At 41.6% G+C, this 18,720-nt stretch overlaps 2 protein-coding genes across 7 annotated transcripts in view; one reads left to right on the forward strand and one right to left on the reverse strand.

The window, feature by feature from the left end:
* The window catches only part of PARP4 (poly(ADP-ribose) polymerase family member 4), a 95,993-nt gene extending 92,239 nt beyond the window's left edge, over positions 1-3,754 (reverse strand). For both annotated transcript variants that reach the window (XM_025462807.3, XM_049101071.1), the window contains exon 1: positions 3,304-3,754. The gene's annotated coding sequence lies outside the window, so the exon portion shown is untranslated. The remainder of the gene's footprint in view (positions 1-3,303) is intronic.
* Positions 3,755-13,870: 10,116 nt separating this feature from the next.
* CENPJ (centromere protein J) overlaps positions 13,871-18,720 on the forward strand; it is a 54,095-nt gene continuing 49,245 nt past the window's right edge. Inside the window, exon 1 of one of the 5 annotated variants that reach the window (XM_025462814.3) lies at positions 13,871-14,133. The gene's annotated coding sequence lies outside the window, so the exon portion shown is untranslated. Of the gene's footprint in view, positions 14,134-14,922; positions 15,134-15,865; positions 16,033-16,156; positions 16,279-18,720 lie in introns of those variants that run through there. The other 4 variants (XM_049101107.1, XM_025462812.3, XM_025462813.3 and 1 more) reach the window with 4 other exon arrangements.

Below are 18,720 nucleotides of genomic sequence, written 5' to 3' on the forward strand. Positions count from 1 at the left end.
AGAGAGAGAGAGAGGCAGAGACACAGGCAGAGGGAGAAGCAGGCTCCATGTAAGGAGCCCGATGGGGGACTTGATCCCGAGTCTCTAGGATCAGGCCCTGGGCTGAAGGCGGCACTCAACCGCTGGGCCACCGGGGCTGCCCTAACCTGGTCTTTTTTAAAAAAAATGTTTTCTAATAGGAAAATTATTCATGCTTATCTTAGAAAATTTGGAAGATTCACAACTGCATAATAATAGCAAAATAATCTCAAAAGCTAGAGGCCACATTGACAACTTCTTTTGCCTTTTTTCCAGGCTTTTTTTCTATGTGTATGTACTATAATAAACTATATTATTATCAAACCTGAAATCATACCGTATTCACAATACCTATCTTGCATTTTATGTCAGCATTTTGTCTTTAGCACTAAATCATCAAACATTCTTTAATAGAGGTTATCTTAGATACATATCATAAATGAATTATTTCTATTGTTGGGCAATTAAGTTATTTCTAAATTTTGGTAGCAAAAACAAAGCTATGGGGGCATCTGGGTGGCTCAATTGATTAAGTGTCCATCTCTTGATTTTGGCTTTGGTTATCACCTTGGTCTCCAAGATTAGCTCAGTGGGGAGCCTGCTGGAGATTGTTTCTCTCCCTCTGTGCTCCCCCTCCCCAAATAAATAAATAAATCTTTTTTTAAAAAAGGGGGAAAAGCTATGGTGTATACCCTCATATGTAAATCTTTGCACCTCCAATGATTGTCTTATAAAACAGCCCTGACATCCTAAACAATACTGAGTCAGAGTTCAAATAATTTTTATTCTTGTTATATTATATTGCTTTTCAGTTTTACCTTAAATTGTATTACTTTTCAGCTTTGCTTAAATTTCCTAGGAAAGTACCATGACCTTGTCTTTCTAAAAATAACTTCTTCCCCAAAGTAGGTTAACCAGTATGAAGAAAAATAAAGAGCACCTACAACACTGGAAATGTTTTAAACTAGAGTATGGTGATGATGTACAACTTGGTAAATTCAGTGAAAATCTCTTGAATCATACAACTAAAATGGGTGAATTTAATGGTATGTAAATTATATCTCAATAAAGTTGTTTTTAAGAAGCAGTTATGATCCTTCCATTGAGAAATAACTCCACTGTTGATTTTGATATTTCTTTCAATATCTTTGACATTATTCTTTCCTGTTTCAATATATTTTATAAATTATTTTAATAGAAATATAAGTTATGTGTGAATATTATTGAATTTTATAGCCAGTTTCTTTTGTCTAACTTTTAATGAGAATTTGCCCAATATCACTAAATATTCTTTAAAAATATTCGTAGTGCCTATGTGTAATCTAACTCTTCCCCAAGTCATCAGATATTTGGTTACTGAGAACTGTTCAATCTGATAAATATACTTTGAGGAAAATGTTTTCTACATATATTTTTGGCCAAATCTCTATCACTGTTTCCTTAGAATATAGATGGCCAGAAGTGGAATTACTGATTCAAATGGTATAGATTTTTTTTTTGACTTTATTAGGTGGTAAAATGTACCTAACATAAAATTACCATTTTAACCATTTAAGTGTACAGTGCAGTGGCATCGTTGTGAAACCGAAGTATAAACAAACATTTTAAACAAATATCAGGCCCATTCTTAGCAGCTGAGGCCACAAAGGAGGTAGTGAAACTAACACTCCCAAAATCTGTGAAATCTGAAGTCAGGCCTTGACTTCCGTCTTCCTACAGATGGTATATGGAGTCTCTCTTGAATGTGTGGCCCCCCTCTTGGCTAGCAGCTTTCTTGACAGACATGTGCCACCATCTCTCCCTCCTTTCCAAGCTTTTTCTAAACAGTCAGTGTTCATTCATGTTGTCACCAGAGCTTGTTGTGCACATGCAAGATTTTTGAGTGTCTTCCATCCATCAGGCTGTTATGAACACCGGACAAGAACACACATCCCCAGCTCCTGCGAAGCTCCCTGAGCTCCTCCTCACAAATTCTAGCTCCTCTATCCAGAAACCACTGCTGTAGTTGGGAGCAAGGGCCTTACTCCCTTGCAGTTTCCTGTCTTCACAACTGACATCTCCTCCTCTCTGAAAGCCTCAGGATCTCCCCATCCAGAAAGTCCTCCTGGAACCCTTTTCCCTCTGATTCTCGGCCCTGCTCTGGCCCTCGGAACAGTCCCAGAACCTGGCAACTTTCATCACACCCCTGTCTGTAACCACTGGCTGTTCTCCACTCTTAACATTACCTGTTTCTCCAGGAGGGTCAATCCTATGTGGGGGGCTGTGCCTTGCTTATCTATATATCTCTAGAATCTAGATCACTTTTGGTACAAGCAGGCATTCAGTAAATGTTTGCTTACTCTTTCATGCATCACTTAAAGCCTAGTATTATAGAAAAGCTTTCTATTTCTGCCATGATTTGCATATTTGGACCCAAATGGCATCAATACTGCACCTCCCTCTTGGGACTTATAAACCCCTAAAAAGCAAAGACCACCTACTTTGGTACTGCTTCTACTGCCACTGAATGTTACAGCTCTAAGCACACAGACGGAATCTAACACATGTTTACTGAATAAATGATCAACTCCAGTGTAACAAAAAAAAATCCACAACACATACACATAGTGGAGAGTGGCTTTCTTCTTTATCCTAACACTACACTTTAAATATTTTTTATGTTTATTGTTAATTTGCAATCCAGAACCAAAAGGCGGAACCTTCAGCAGCGCCTTGTTCTAAGGCAGTTCAGTCCTCCAGCTGAGTCACCGGGCATTCCCTGCAGGAAGTATTTAGCGGATCTGCAAGGTTTCAACATTGGTCCTCAACATGCACTGTAAATGTTTCTATCGTGGTGTTTCTAATTAGGAGTTCCGATTACGTTCCCTGATTATTCACCAAAAATACTGTTATTTCTTGGAAAAGTTTCATTTTCCAAACCAAACTTCAGGAATAGCTAACTTGAATCAAACAGGCTGTCTTCTGGAGCGAAGAACAGAGTTCTATTGCAATCTGCTCCTTCTCCCCGAGCCCAGGCCGCGTCCGGGGACCAGCGTTAAGCACCGGCTCTCCTCGGCGGCCCCGCCCAGGTCCTGTCCCCAGGGCCGGCGACCTGCACCCGAGCACAACGCCCCGGGCACGGGCAGCGGTCCCACGGCCACCAGCGCGGTGACGACCAGGACCGCACCGCGGAGCTGACCCCGCCGCTCCGGTAGGGAGTCCGCGCGGCCGCCCCTCCCCTCCCACGACCGCCTGCCCGGACCCGCTGCGCCGAGAGTGCTCGTCCTCCCAGCGGCGCCCCCTCACCTGCCAGGGGCTCCCGGCTCCGGACCGTCCTCGCGTCTACTGCTCTGGGCTCCGGGCTCCCCGCCACCGGCACCGACTGCTTCCGGGCTCCGACTGCTCCGGGCTCCGACTGCTCGGGGCTCCCGGCCACCGGCACCCACTGCTTCCGGGTACCGACTGCTCCGGGCTCCCCGCCACCGGCACCGACTGCTCCCGGGTACCGACTGCTCCGGGCTCCCCGCCACCGGCACCGACTGCTCCCGGGTACCGACTGCTCCGGGCTCCCCGCCACCGGCACCGACTGCTCCCGGGTACCGACTGCTCCGGGCTCCCCGCCACCGGCACCGACTGCTCCCGGGTACCGACTGCTCCGGGCTCCGGGCTCCCGGTGCTGACCCGGTCAGCCCAGCCAGCGAGAGCGCTGCGGGAAGCCCGCCGTGACTGCCGCCCCAGGCCCAGACCGCGCCCCCGCCCCGCCCCGCCCCGCCCCGCGCCTAGAGTCCAGCGCCCGGCGCCCCAGCGTCCCGGCGAAGGGGGAGGGCAGAGGGTGAGAACCCTCCAGACGACTGCTGAGCCTGGAGCTCACGGGGGTCGGGGGTGAGGACGCTCAATCCAGGACCCTGAGGTCATGACATGAGGCACGCAGGCGCCCGGAAAGTTCAGGAATTTTTTTATTTTATTTTATTTTATTTTACTTTTATTGATCTCTGTATCTATCCCTCTACCGGTGCCACCGTGTTTTTTTTTTATTTTTTATTTTTTTTTATTGGTGATCAATTTACCAACATACAGAATAATCCCCAGTGCCCTTCACCCAATCACTCCCACCCCCCGCCCTCCTCCCCTTCTACCACCCCTAGTTCGTTTCCCAGAGTTAGCAGTCTTTACGTTCTGTCTCCCTTTCTGATATTTCCCACACATTTCTTCTCCCTTCCCTTATATTCCCTTTCACTATTATTTATATTCCCCAAATGAATGAGAACATATAATGTTTGTCCTTCTCCGACTGACTTACTTCACTCAGCATAATACCCTCCAGTTCCATCCACGTTGAAGCCAATGGTGGGTATTTGTCATTTCTAATAGCTGAGTAATATTCCATTGTATACATAAACCACATTATCTTTATCCATTCATCTTTCGATGGACACCGAGGCTCCTTCCACAGCTTGGCTATTGTGGCCATTGCTGCTATAAACATCGGGGCGCAGGTGTCCCCGCGTTTCATTGCATCTGTATCTTTGGGGTAAATCCCCAACAGTGCAATTGCTGGGTCGTAGGGCAGGTATATTTTTAACTGTTTGAGGAACCTCCACACAGTTTTCCAGAGTGGCTGCACCAGTTCACATTCCCACCAACAGTGTAAGAGGGTTCCCTTTTCTCCACATCCTCTCCAACATTTGTGGTTTCCTGCCTTGTTAATTTGCCCCATTCTCACTGGTGTGAGGTGGTATCTCATTGTGGTTTTGATTTGTATTTCCCTGATGGCAAGTGAAGCAGAGCATTTTCTCATATGCATGTTGGCCACGTCTATGTCTTCCTCTGTGAGATTTCTGTTTATGTCTTTTGCCCATCTCATGAATGGATTGTTTGTTTCATTGGTGTTGAGTTTAATAAGTTCTTTATAGATCTTGGAAACTAGCCCTTTATCTGATATGTCATTTGCAAATATCTTCTCCCATTCTGTAGGTTGTCTTTTAGTTTTGTTGACTGTATCCTTTGCTGTGCAAAAGCTTCTTATCTTGATGAAGTCCCAATAGTTCATTTTTGCTTTTGTTTCTTTTGCCTTCGTGGATGTATCTTGCAAGAAGTTACTGTGGCCGAGTTCAAAAAGGGTGTTGCCTGTGTTCTTCTCTAGGATTTTGATGGAATCTTGTCTCACATTTAGCTCTTTCATCCATTTTGAGTTTATCTTTGTGTATGGTGCAAGAGAGTGGTCTAGTTTCATTCTTCTGCATGTGGATGTCCAATTTTCCCAGCACCATTTATTGAAGAGATTTTCTTCCAATGGATAGTCTTTTTTCCTTTATCGAATATTAGTTGACCATAAAGTTCAGGGTCCACTTCTGGGTTCTCTATTCTGTTCCATTGATCTATGTGTCTGTTTTTGTGCCAGTAGCACACTGTCTTGATGACCACAGCTTTGTAGTACAACCTGAAATCTGGCATTGTGATGCCCCCAGCTATGGTTTTCTTTTTTAAAATTCCCCTGGCTATTCGGGGTCTTTTCTGATTCCACACAAATCTTAAAATAATTTGTTCTAACTCTCTGAAAAAAAGTCCATGGTATTTTGATAGGGATTGCATTAAACGTGTATATTGCCCTGGGTAACATTGATATTTTCACAATATTAATTCTGCCAATCCATGAGCATGGAATATTTTTCCATCTCTTTGTGTCTTCCTCAATTTCTTTCAGAAGTGTTCTATAGTTTTGAGGGTATAGATCCTTTACATCTTTGGTTAGGTTTATTCCTAGGTATCTTATGCTTTTGGGTGCAATTGTAAATGGGATTGACTCGTAGTTCAGGATTTTTATAGTTTCATCTTTCAGGTAAGATTTGGCCAATGAGGTTAACTCCAAAGTTGGAGTTTGGTAAAAAGGCGTGGATGGTGCTGCAATTTAACTGAGAAATGAGAGTAAATCCAGGGAGCAATAGAGAAGCAAACTTCTGGAGAGTTTGAGATTGGAGAAGCAAGAGGGTCAAGATAACGAGTGTAGTTTAGGACTTCCTGTGTCTGAAGCTTGTGGCAGTGTTTTCAAGTAGTTATAAATACTGATCTGTCATTCCAGACTGGTGGGTGCCGAGATTCATTGAGTGAATCTAAATTAAATTAGTTTAGAAACGATGTAGAGACAGTATGGTTTTGAATTTTGCCTCTACTGTTTATACTTAGGGGATTGGTTTTTTTTTTTTTAAGATTTTATTTATTCATTCATAGAGACACAGACAGAGACAGAGACAGAGAGAGAGAGAGGCAGAGACACAGGCGGAGGGAGAAGCAGGCTCCATGCAGAGAGCCTGACGTGGGACTCGATTCAGGGTCTCCAGGATCATGCCCTGGGCTGCAGGCGGCGCTAAACCGCTGCGCCACCAGGGCTGCCGTATACTTAGGGGATTGTGCACAAGGTACTTTACTGGAGCCCCCATTTCATCGTGACTTTACAGGGCGCTGTAAGGATCAGCTTAGGTGATATCAGCAAAAATGGTATAGTCAGGAGCCCCAGGGTCCATCCCTTACCAAAAACATTTTCAAAAACCAGGCAAAACCTGTCAGAAACCACCTTATCCGAACGCAGAAGACAGAGAGGTTTACAGCAAGCAAGCAAATGTGTAACCAGGCTGAAACAAGGTGGCAGATGTTCCCATGTTTTCACTTATTTTAGCCCTCATTCCCAGTTTGGATAATCTGGTTCTAGTTTAAGGAATTACCTGTGTGGGAGTTCCGTGAAGGACCGATACAAGGGCTTACCTTGGTTTTCCCTCAAACTCTCTCAAAGCAGAAAAACAGCTACTTAGGGGTGAATCTCAGAAACACTGAAAGGCAAATGAACAAACTCCTGCCTGGGGCAGCAAAACCCAAAACACAGTTGGGGCAAAGAACAGACAGGCTGCAGCCCTAGGAAGAAAAGCAGAAGAAAAGCCAGAAGTGAGATTTTTTGGAGGAATAAGGGCTTTGAAAAGCTCCTGTGTATCCTGGGGCATCTAGAAAGCTGCACACATGTCTAGGACTTCTGCTCAGAAAAGACTTGAGAATCCCATAAGATTATACCTCTGGCTGATCTTTAGGCTGTTGAAGCTGATGAGAGAGCAAAAGGCAAGCTGAGGGCAAAACAGAAGGTGACACCCCATAATCTACCCTTAAAATGGGATATATTTAACATTCCTCAGGCATTGGTGACTGCCTAAGAACAAAGGGAAGAGAGAAACAAATGGTCAACTGATGAAGATCACAGTCTTGCAGGACATGAAACTTCACTATCATTTCTGTCTTAATGATTTACAAGAAAATCTTAATAATAGATCTCCAGGAACCTCTAGATTTAATTTCCTGGAGCTCTAAAGTTACCTTCACCTCCAAAAGTGAAAACCCGCTATAATCAATCACTCCTTACAATCAAATGAACCTCTTTCTACTCATGGGTTCTGTCCCCAGACTTTAAATAAAAAACACCATTTTGTACCATAAAACATCTCAAGAATTCTTTCTTTACTGTTGCACTTGATGGTCCCACATCAAATGCAAAGTGAACAAATCTTTTAGAATTTCTTAAAAAAAAAAAAGAAAGAGTTTTATCTGAATCCAAGTGAGGACAGCTGCTCCAGATACACAATCTTCACAAAGAAGAGTGCTCTGGAGAAAGAATGTTTAATACAAGGTCATATATATATATATATAACTATATATATATTTTTTGTTATTGTTTTGTTGTTGTTATAATAAGAATTATAAATCATAATGGGGAAAGACATTCCAGAAGACTACAGACTTTACCTTGCTTTTGGTATGTGCAAGCTTGCAAGCTTTGGTGGTATGGGAACAGAACTTAGGGGGATTTTTACTTTTTAACTTGAAATATTTCTTTTAGATTATTTGCTAATAAAGCAGATGCACAATGTGTGCTGGGGCAGAATTAGAGCCCCTGCTGTGAAGTTTGCCTAAGTCATTCTCACCTTGGTAAAAAATAAAGTGTGGCCTCCTTGGGAGCCCAGGAGCAGCGCCCAAAAACACTAAAAGTTGAAACTTTATCAAGGCTCACACAAGCAGGAACTGGAGACAGTTATAGTCTGCCTAATCATAGAAGGAATGACCCAATACAGAGCCAATCTGCAAAGATGTGAAGCATGTTTTTTAATTTTTCTAAATTTTAAAAAATATTTTATTTAGAGAATGAAAGAGAGAGCACATGCACAAGCAGGAGGAAAAGCAGAAAAAAGATGGAAAGGGAGACTCAGACTCCCTGCTGAGCACTAAACTGGATGCGGGCTCCACCTGGGCCCTGAGATCCCAACCTGAGTCAAAGTCAGATGCTTAACTGAGCCACTTAGGTGCCCCTTTTAACTTTTCTCTTTTCTTTTCTTTTCTTCCTTTTCTTTCTTTCTTTCTTTCTTTCTTTCTTTCTTTCTTTCTTTCTTTCTTTCTTTCTTCTTTCTTTCATTTTTCTTTCTTTTTTAACTCAGGCATTTATGAAACTCTCAAACCACTAGCTGATCACAGATGATAAAGAATACAATCTTTACAAAAATAGTTTTTAAAAGTCACTAACCAACAGCAAACAACAGGAAATCATGGGGAGGAGAAAGATTCTGATTTCTTCCAGAGTTGCCACATTATGATACTCAAAATGTTATGATACTCATAACAAAGTTATGAGGCATGCCATGGAACATGAAAATAAAGGCCCATTCAAAGGAAAAAATAAATTAATGGAAACTACACATGAGAAAGCATGAACATAGGATTTATTATACAAATGCATTAAATGGACTATCTTAAATATGCTGAAAGAGCTAAAGGGAAATATGGACAAAGAATGAAAGGAAACCAGTATAACAGTATCTCAACAAACAGAAAATATCAATAAAGAGACAAAAATGATTAAAAAAAAACAAATAGAAATTTTGAAAGTTAAAAAGTATAATACCTGAAATAAAAAATTCACTAGATGTGCTCAGCCCCAGAAAGATTTGAGGAGGCAGAAGAAAGAATGAGAACACTTAGAGATAGGGCCATTGAGATGATCAAATCTGAGGAACAGAAGGAAAAAAGAATGAAGAAAAATGAACAGAGCCTCAGAGCGTTGTGGGATGTCATCAAGAATACCAACATATGTATAAGGGGAGATAAGGAAGAGATAAGAGGAATAAGGGGGCAGAGATTTGAGGAAATAATGGTCAGAAGCTCCCCAAGTTTGATAAGATTAGGAAACAGCACATTGATGAAGCTCCAAATAGGAAAACTCAAAAGAGCGCCACACCAAGACACATTATAATGAAGTTGCTAAAAGAGACAGGAATAATTTGTCCCATACAAGCAATTATCAAGGAGATCAATAGCCAATTTCTCAGCAGAAACTGATACTGGAGAGCTTGGTTCTTGTCTCACGGAGTCAAACAATGAATCTCGCAGACAGCAGAGTGAGCAAAGTGATAAAAGTTAAAGCAGAGATACAGAGAAAGCTCTCAAAAATGAGAGAGGTCCTGACAAGGTTGCCACTGAGGGCTTTTATGGTCTGTCTTTTAAAGGAAACTGACCAGGAAACTTGGTAAATTTCTTGTCAATATCAGGGTGGATATTTAGAACAAACATGGTGGACTTAAAACTATCATAATAACAAACTAGATGTTTTTGCAAATATGAGCCCAAACAAGGTGTTCCCTTCTTTGAGATTAATATCTCATCCATAACATTTCTCTACACCTGGGATTTCTGTGATTACTTAGTAGCCATTAAAAGGGGATAATCCCTAACATTGTGGAGCTAGGGAGCCAGGTTTATTTATTTATTTATTTTTTTCTGTTTTTACGATCTTATCTCTGTTTTCTTGGGATGGGTAGGAGCCTAACTCTGGGCCTTTCCCTCATCTTTCCCTGCCTAGCCCCTCTGCTCCTAACTTGTTCCTAAATCAAAACCCTGGAGGGGATCCCTGGGTGGCTCAGCAGTTTAGCGCCTGCCTTTGGCCCAGGGCGCAATCCTGGAGTCCCGGGATCGGGTCCCGCATCGGGCTCCTGGCATGGAGCCTGCTTCTCCCTCCTCCTGTGTCTCTGCCTCTCTCTCTCTCTCTGTGTCTATCATAAATAAATAAATAAATCTTTAAAAAAAAACAAAAAAAAACAAAACCCTGGAGGCCAGAAGGATAACATATCTGAAGAGCTGAAAGAAAAAAAAAAAAACCTGTCAACCGAGATTTCTACACCCATCAAAATATTGTCCAAAAAAAATGAAGAAGTAAAGATATTTCCAGATAAATGAAAACTGAAGGAGTTCATTACTAGTTGGTCTGTTCTACTGGAAATGCGAAAGGGAGTCTTTTACTTTGAAATAACAGTAGACAGTAAAGTGAAGCCAAATAAAGAAAGAACAACTGGTAAAGGTAACTACATAGGTAAATATACAGGCCAATAGAATTATATTTTTGGTTTGTAACTCCTCTTTTTTCCTAAATGAAATAAAATAGACAACACATATAATATTATAAAGCTATGTTAATGGCCTCACAATGTATAAAGATGTAATTTGTGACAATAATACATAGAAAAGAGTGAGGGCTGGAGATACATAGCAGCATAGTTTCTGTATACTTTTGAATCTAAGTTGGGTTTTTCTTTAAGATTTTATTTACTTATTCATGAGAGACAGAGAGAGAGAGAGAGAGGCAGAAACACAGGCAGAGGGAGAAGCAGGCTCCCTGTGGGGAGCCCGATGCAGGACTCAGCCCCAGGACCCTGGGATCATGACCTGAGCCAAAGGCAGATGCTAATCACTGAGCCACCCAGGTGCCCTCCAAGTTGGTTTTAATCAAACCAGGTTGTCTTAAGCTTAAGATGCTAATTGTAATCCTAAAGGTAATCACAAAAAAATAAAAATAAAAATATTCATAAAAGGTAATGGGAAGGAAATCAAAATGGTATATTAAAAAAATCAATTAAACACAAAAGAAAACAATAATGGAGAAACCGAGGAACCAAAAAAGAAGACATAACAGCAAAATGGCAGAAGCTCATCATTAGCAGTAACTGCTTCAAGTATCCAAATAAACGGAAAGGTTGGCAGAATGCATTAAAAGAAAAAAAACAAAACCAAAAACCCACCATGATCCATCTATATGTTGTCTGCAAGAAATTCATTTTAGATTCAAAGACGTAAATAGGTTGAAAAAGAAAAAATGAGGAAAAGGCATTCCATGCAAATAGTAACCAAAAGATAGCAGGAAAAGCTACACTAAGTAAATTTTCAGTCAAAAATTGTTACAAGAGACAAAGAAGGACATTATCTATTAATAAGAGTCAATACATCAAGAAGATAGAACATTTATAAATAGGGGCACCTAGGTGGCCTAGTTGGTTAAGTGTATAATTCTTGATTTTGGCTCAGGTCATGATCTCAAGGTCCTGCGATCAAGCCCTGCATTGGCCTCCTCACTCAGGAAGAAGTATTCTCTCTCTCCTTCTCCCTCTGCCCCTCCCTCTGCTCTCTCTCTTTCTCTCTCAAATAAATAAATAAATATTTTTTTTTTAAAGAACATTTATAAGTATATACACATCTAACAACAGAACCCCAAAATACCTGAAGAAAACATTGACAGAATTGAAGGAGGAAATAAGATTAGTTCTACAATAATAGCTGGAGACTTCAATATCCAATTTCAATATTTGATAGAACTAGAAATAATATTAATAAAGAAATAGACACTATAAATCAATAAGGACTAAAAGACAAATATAGAACATATAATAATTGCATAACACATGTTCACTTAATTCTTTTAAGTGAACATGAAAGTACTATAGGGTAGACCATATATCATGAATTTTCAGTAAATTTAAATAATTGAAATCATACATATTACTTTCTCTGACCTCAGGGGAATAAAGCTAGAAGTCCGTGACAGAGAAAAACTGGAAAAATAGCAAATATGTGGGAATTAAACAAAACCCACTTAACCTGTGGGTCAAAGAAAAAAAATCACAAGGGTAATCAGAAAATACTTTGAGATAAATTAAAATAAAAACACATTATACCAAAATCTAGGAGACGCAATGAAACTGCTCGGAAGAAATTTATAACTGGTCAATGACTATATTAAAAAAGAAGGAAGATCCCAAATTAACTCAAATTACACCCCAAAGGACTAGAAAAAGAAGAATAAATTAAACTCAAAGCCAGCATAAGGAAATAATAATGATTAGAGCAGAGGTATATGAAATAGTGAATAGAAAAGTAGAATTAATGAAATCAAAAGTTGGTTTTTGAAAAGATCAACAAAACTGACAAAATTTTAGATAGACTGACAAAGATAAAAGAGGAAAGGCTCAAATTGATAAAATCAGAAATGTAAGTGGGGGTCATTATTACTGGTCTTCTAGAAATAAGGTTTATAAGATAATCTATGAACAATCATACATCAACAAATTAGATAACCTAGATGAAATGGAGAAACTCCTAGAAACACAAACTACTACTATTTGCTTAGGAAGAAATAGAAAATATGAATAAATATATTGATTGAGATAATAATCAAAAGCCACCCACTGAAGAAAAGCCCAGAATCAGCTTGCTTCACTGGTAAATTCTAGGAAACATTCAAAAAAGAATGTGCCTGACACATAGGAACTACTCACTATTTTGGATATGGATACTAGGATATGCAAACTGGTAATTTTCATATTTGTGGAAAGTAAATGGGCTGGTTTAAAAATGTGTAATAGGGATCCCTGGGTGGCTCAGCGGTTCAGCGCCTGCCTTTGGCCTGGGGCATGATCCTGGAGTTCCAGGATCGAATCCCATATCAGGCTCCCTGCATGGAGCCTGCTTCTCTCTCTGCCTGTGTCTCTGCTTCTTTCTCTCTCTCTCTCTCTTTCTCATGAATAAATAAATAAATAAATATCTTAAAAAAAAAAAAAAAACTGTGTAATAAAAGCAGGGGTGCCTGAGTGGCTCGGTTGGTTAAACAGCTGACTCTTGATTTTGCTTCAGGTCATGATTTTGGGGTCCAGGGATCAAGCCCTGCTTTGGGCTCTGTGCTCTGTGGAAAGTAGGCTTAAACATACTCCCTTTCCCACTGCCACTCTCCCTACTTGTGCTCTCTCTCAAGTAAATCTCTTTTTTTAAAAAAGCGTCTTATTTATTTGAAAGAGAGAATGAGTGGGGGCAGGGGGAGGAAGAGTTGAGAGGGAGAAGCAGACTTCCCACAGTACAGGGAGCTAGACACAGGGCTTGATACCAGGATCCTAAAACCATACCTGACCTGAAGGTAGCTAACTGAGCTACCCAAGTGCCTTGACAAAGAAATCTTTTTTTTTTTCTTAGATTTTATTTTATTTATTCATGAGAGGCAGAGAGAGAGAGAGAGAGAGAGAGAGAGAGAGAGGCAGAGACACAGGCAGAGGGAGAAGCAGGCTCCATGCAGGGAGTCCGACGTGGGACTGTATCCTGGGTCTCCAGGATCTCACCCCAGGCTGAAGGCAGCACTAAACCGCTTGACCACTGGGGCTGCCCGATAAAGAAATCTTTTAAAAAAATATGTAATAAAAACCTAGAGATTGCTTTGAAAACTATCAGGCAATTACATAAAAATCTCAATTCTTATTTTCAAGAAGATGGTAACAATATAGGAGGTGTGACAAGTATAGTATTGCTCTGCTGTGATCATAGCAATGATTCAGGGTAGAATTCTACTTTGTGTATTTGACATTATTGCTCAGACATTCTAGAATGTAATGGATGTGATAATCCCTTTGTTACTTAGACTTACAGGTTTCCATATTTTGCTGCAAGTCCAATGCACCAGCAATAGTTTTATCTTTATTAAAACAGGATTTATTTTTTAAAAAGATTTTATTTATTCATTAGAGACACACACAGAGAGAGAGAGAGAGACTGAGAGAGAGGCAGAGGCACAAGCAGAGGGAGAAGCAGGCTCCATGCAGGGAGCCCCGACGTGGGACTCGATCCCAGGTCTCCAGGATCATGCCCTGGGCTGAAGGCCACCCACGCGTCCCTAAAACAAGATTTTAAACAAGCTGTCTTCCAGCATCCAACACGGTTGATTGAAACTACTTTACTGCGATAAAATTCTAGAAATCTGAGTTTGGGGCCTCAGTGAAGAACTCCCTCTCTTCCCCATAGGTAAAGTGGGCTGTAGGTTTTCTTGCTTTTGCCTAGAGGCTGGATACTTGAATCTCTGTGTCGTCCTTTCTAGCCTGGGTGATACTAGCATGGGGACCATTCTTTGACCAGGCCTACAACTCTGTCTTCACTTAACAGAGCAGTCACTACTATCACCAGCCCAACAGTGGAAAGTTGTTAACTCTCTGAACATCTTTTATAGCCAGATGAACTATGTTAAAATAATATTATTACCAAACAATTTGATAATAATACGGCATTATTTTGTGTCTTCAAAACCATTTGACATGACCTGTAGAGCTGGGCTTTAATAGACAAAATGAGTTCAACAACAGTTGAAGTCATGACAAAAATGAAAGCACCTTGATGGATAGGTTTATGGTATAAATTGTGGTAATGGTTTCATGGGTGAATACTTATCTCCAAAAGTTGTCAAATTAACTATGTATAGCTTTTTGCATGTCAGTCATACCTCATTAAAGTGTTTTTTTAAAAAGTGAAAACACCTCCAGTTGCTTAATTTTTTACAAGGCAGGTGTTACGCTGTTTTTGTATATCTTTAATTTAATCTTCTTGACGATTCTATGAGGTGGGTATTGTTGTCATCATCCCATTTTGCTGATGAGAAGTTGAGTGCTAAAGACTACAAAGCTTTTTGTAAGTCACCAAGGTAGGATTCGACCTCAGGATTGCCTGACTCCAGAGCAGGGGCTCTTAACCATTGTAGTATAGTGCTCTCCTGCCTCCTGTGATGGCATAAAGGATTTTATCAGAATGGATGATTTGTGGTTGAAACCCGTGGGATGGGAACCCTTAGCCTAATTTTCTCTACAGCAGTGCTTGAAGATGCAGCAGGATAGGAGCAACTGATGAGGCTGAATCTTTGATAGTCTGGCGTAACAGAAGCTGAAGTCCCTCCCTCCTACCCCTTCTATCTTGTGATGGATTTTGAGGACCCTTCACATTTAGTGAGCAGTTTTGAGAATTACCTGGGCTACAGGTGAACACTTCTATATTAGTACCTTGATTTAACAACCGGTTAAGACTTGAGTGCGGTAAGAGACTCATTTATTAACAGCAACCAGTATGGTACTACATGCCACGTTAGAATAAAAATACAGTAGTAAAATACGGGCATGAAATAAAGGATATGGTGACTATCGGAAAAGATACAGGTTTTAAGAGAAGCAATGAAACTTTTGGGCATGCTTTTTCAAGCCAAAAGACAATATAAAGGAAGAAGAGCATACGGATCCTCATAAAGCATCTTAAATAGTTGTGTGATCTCGAAAGTCTTGGGCTTTGGTTTCCTTGTTCATAAGGGAAATTTTTTAAAAAAGCAAATTCAAAACCTTTAGGGAAAGTATTTTTGAAGTAGTTAGCACAGCATTTTTTTGGGGGGCGGGGCACATTTCTGTGAAAGTGCTTTTCAGTTATCTGTAAGCCGCGGAGCCTCGTGCAGCCCCACTTCTCTGTGGGGCGATTAAGGACACAGCCCCCGAACTGTGCACTTGCAGTGTCCGAGGAGTTCAAACAGGTAGTGGACAGGCAGAGCCCGACCACCTACGGTCCACACGAGGAGGGGGGGCGCATTCTCACCGGGCTACCTCTGCCTGAAGGTGCGTGGGGCCGTCCGACCCCGCCACAGCCGCCAGGGCCGGTCCGTACTGTCAGCCCTGAGTCTCGGCGTCCCCTGCTCTCCTAGGAACACGGAGACCGCCTTCTCGCAGAGGCGCGCTCCTCGGTCCTCAGGGCGGGGCGGGAGCCGCGCAGGGAACAGCTCCGCTCTATCACGGAAGTTCGCTCCAGGAACGGTTTTTCCCGCCCGCCCAGCCGCCCGCAGACTCCAACCACAAGCCCGCCGCCGAGGCGGAAGGCGCCTCGCCGTGAATCCCTTAGGTAATGTCCGCCGCGGCGACCCAGCTGGGAATGGTAGTTTGCGTGAGTCCTCCAGGGCCCGCACGCAAGTGCAGAGGGGGGCCGGTGGAGACTACATTTCCCAGGAGCCCTCGGGTCGGGGGGGCGGAGCCGGCCTTGGGGGCGGGACTCCAACCATAGGCGGCGATTGTGGCGGCTCATTCATAAGTGCAATGGTGGTTCTTACTGTGGTTTGAGTGGACTGAGAGGCCGAGGGACGGCGGAGCGGTAATTTGTGGATGGAAGGAGCCGGGGGGGCGCGGGGGTGTGTGTTTGCAGCGTGGCGTCCCAGTGTGCCGGCTATGTGTGGGAGGGCTGGCTCCGGCGGGACGAGGGCGGCGGCGGCCAGCGCCAGGTCGGGGTTCGGCCCAGCTCGGCGCAGTTTGTGCGGAGCCTGCCTTTCAGGGGCTCTCGCCGCCCTTCAGGTGTGCTGTTCAGGAACGCTGGGAACACGGCCGGCTCGGGCACACAGTGCGGAGGGGCGTTGCTTTCCATCGTTGGGCCCGGCGGTCACCGATGACCATCAGGCAAGAGCAGTCTTTTAAGGGTTTACTGTGGATTCGCGGTTTTCGAGGACCTGCGTTTTGGGAGACTGATAAGTCATCTCCTAAACCAGCTAGTTAAACGGTCGAAGGGTGACTTGGAATTAATTGCTCGTGTCCTCTTTTTCCTGCCAGGATGCAGAGCATTAATCCCTCCAGACTGCTTTAAGAATATTTACGTAGCACTCTGGGGGTAGCGAGGCTGTGACTTTGTTTCACACACATCTTCGTATCTAAAAAATCCGAGTCCGCATACTAATCCTCTCTAGGCATTTTACTGTATATATGTGTTCCCATTAGCAAGGCCTTAATATTAATAATAAGTAGCAGGTTAAAGTGAAACAGTATTTTTATTCTTCATGCTGACAGTAAATACACTTTGGGAATCATATTCATGAAATTGAAGGAATAGAGCTGCTTGTTTTTAAGTGGTTTGTTTTAAGATGAAGATGTCTTGAGTGCTGCAACACAACCATACTTGCACTTTTTAGTCTAGTAGGGAACTTGTCTAGTTTTTGATGTCACAAGATAACCTTGTAGCTTGTGTCCTTCCTACACTTGATCTTAGCCAAAAGGCCGAGAAGCGATGCTTGTGTCCTTCCTAAATCTGGATTTCAAATTTTCCTGCTGAAGTCTTTTGAATTTAACATACATTACTAGGTTGATTTTGGTGAAAAGTTGTTACCTTTTAGGCAGGGTTTCAACTAAAAAATAATTAGAATTAATTTGCTGAGAACAGATTTTTAAAAATTATTCAGTAAAAACAGATATTCAGTAAACTGCCCTGATCTTAAGTGTACTACCCAAGTATATACCCCGGTGTAATCACCAGCAGGCAAAGATAATAACACTCCCTATCAATCCTGAGGGCAGAAGCCTCTTCTCAGTCAGTGCTAACCCCAGCAAGATAGATAACCATGAGTCTGACTTCTGTTCTTATAAATTTATTTTGCCTATTCTTGAACTTCATATTAAATGGAGACAGTGTGAATTTGTTGAGACTTGGGCTCAACATTACTCATCCATGTTTTTTGTAGTAGCAGTTTTTAAAAATAAGTGAACAGCTGTGGTTCTCAGACTGGGGTATCAGTGAGAAAAATCACATTGTCACTTTGGTCTTTGTTTATTGAATAGTTTTGCGAGCATTCCTTTAGTCATGTTTTTTCTCTGAGCAGTTCTACAAACTGATGATTCATAGTATTTGCATATACGAATTGAACATTTTTAACAACTGTACCCATGACACTATTTCAGGATTCTACTTAAGAAAATGGAGTACAGTTATGTATGCCATTATACGCAGCAAAGCAACAAGGGAATCAGCAGTCTCTTGTTTTAAAATTCCATTAAATCCAGTTTTAATAAAATGACACTTTTTTGTTTGTTTTTGTTTTTGTTTTTTTAGCCAAAAAACTTTGTTTTTATTATTAAACCTTGTACAAACCTGAAAAGTAAACAATAAACTGGCAATAAACAACATGAAGTCTTCCCTCCCGCAGGAAGGAAGTTCAAACTGTAATAAATTAATATGTCAAACTTAGTTAAATAAATAAATTAATAATGAATTATTATTAAATTAAATGTCAAACTGTAAGCCATAGGCAGAAGTTTACTGTCAAAAAGAGGGAAAGTACACAGCAAGGCCATAAAAATCGGACAACCACATTGGGAAACACTTGACTCTGTTTATGTAATTGTTAAATATTCCAAAAACAGTTCAGTCTTCTGCAACAACAACCAACAAAGTGTATCACAGGACGCTCCTGACAGTCCCACTGGCAAGCTCAGTGCAACAGGGGTAGCTACGGGCTCGGTGGATCCAATTACGAAACAAAGAACAGCTTGTGAAAACAGTTCCCTTTTTTATTCCACACGTACTGTACACACAACCGGAGAAGGGCAACAGCTACTCCATTATTATTTTTGTTGTTGTTGTTCAGTGATGTAAGCAGCACTTATAGAAGTTACAAGAAAAATCCTGTAAGCATCCAATCCACCCAGTGAAGAAACGGAAATGTAAGGCTTTTTCTTCACCTTGTCTTTGCACCCTCCCCACCCCCACCAAGAAAAAGGCTCAAGTATTTAAAACAATTTACAGGCGTATGACACTGTCTTTTGGTTCTTTCTC

The sequence above is a fragment of the Canis lupus genome, chromosome 25, assembly GCF_003254725.2.
Source record: "Canis lupus dingo isolate Sandy chromosome 25, ASM325472v2, whole genome shotgun sequence".
Lineage (NCBI taxonomy): Eukaryota > Metazoa > Chordata > Mammalia > Carnivora > Canidae > Canis > Canis lupus.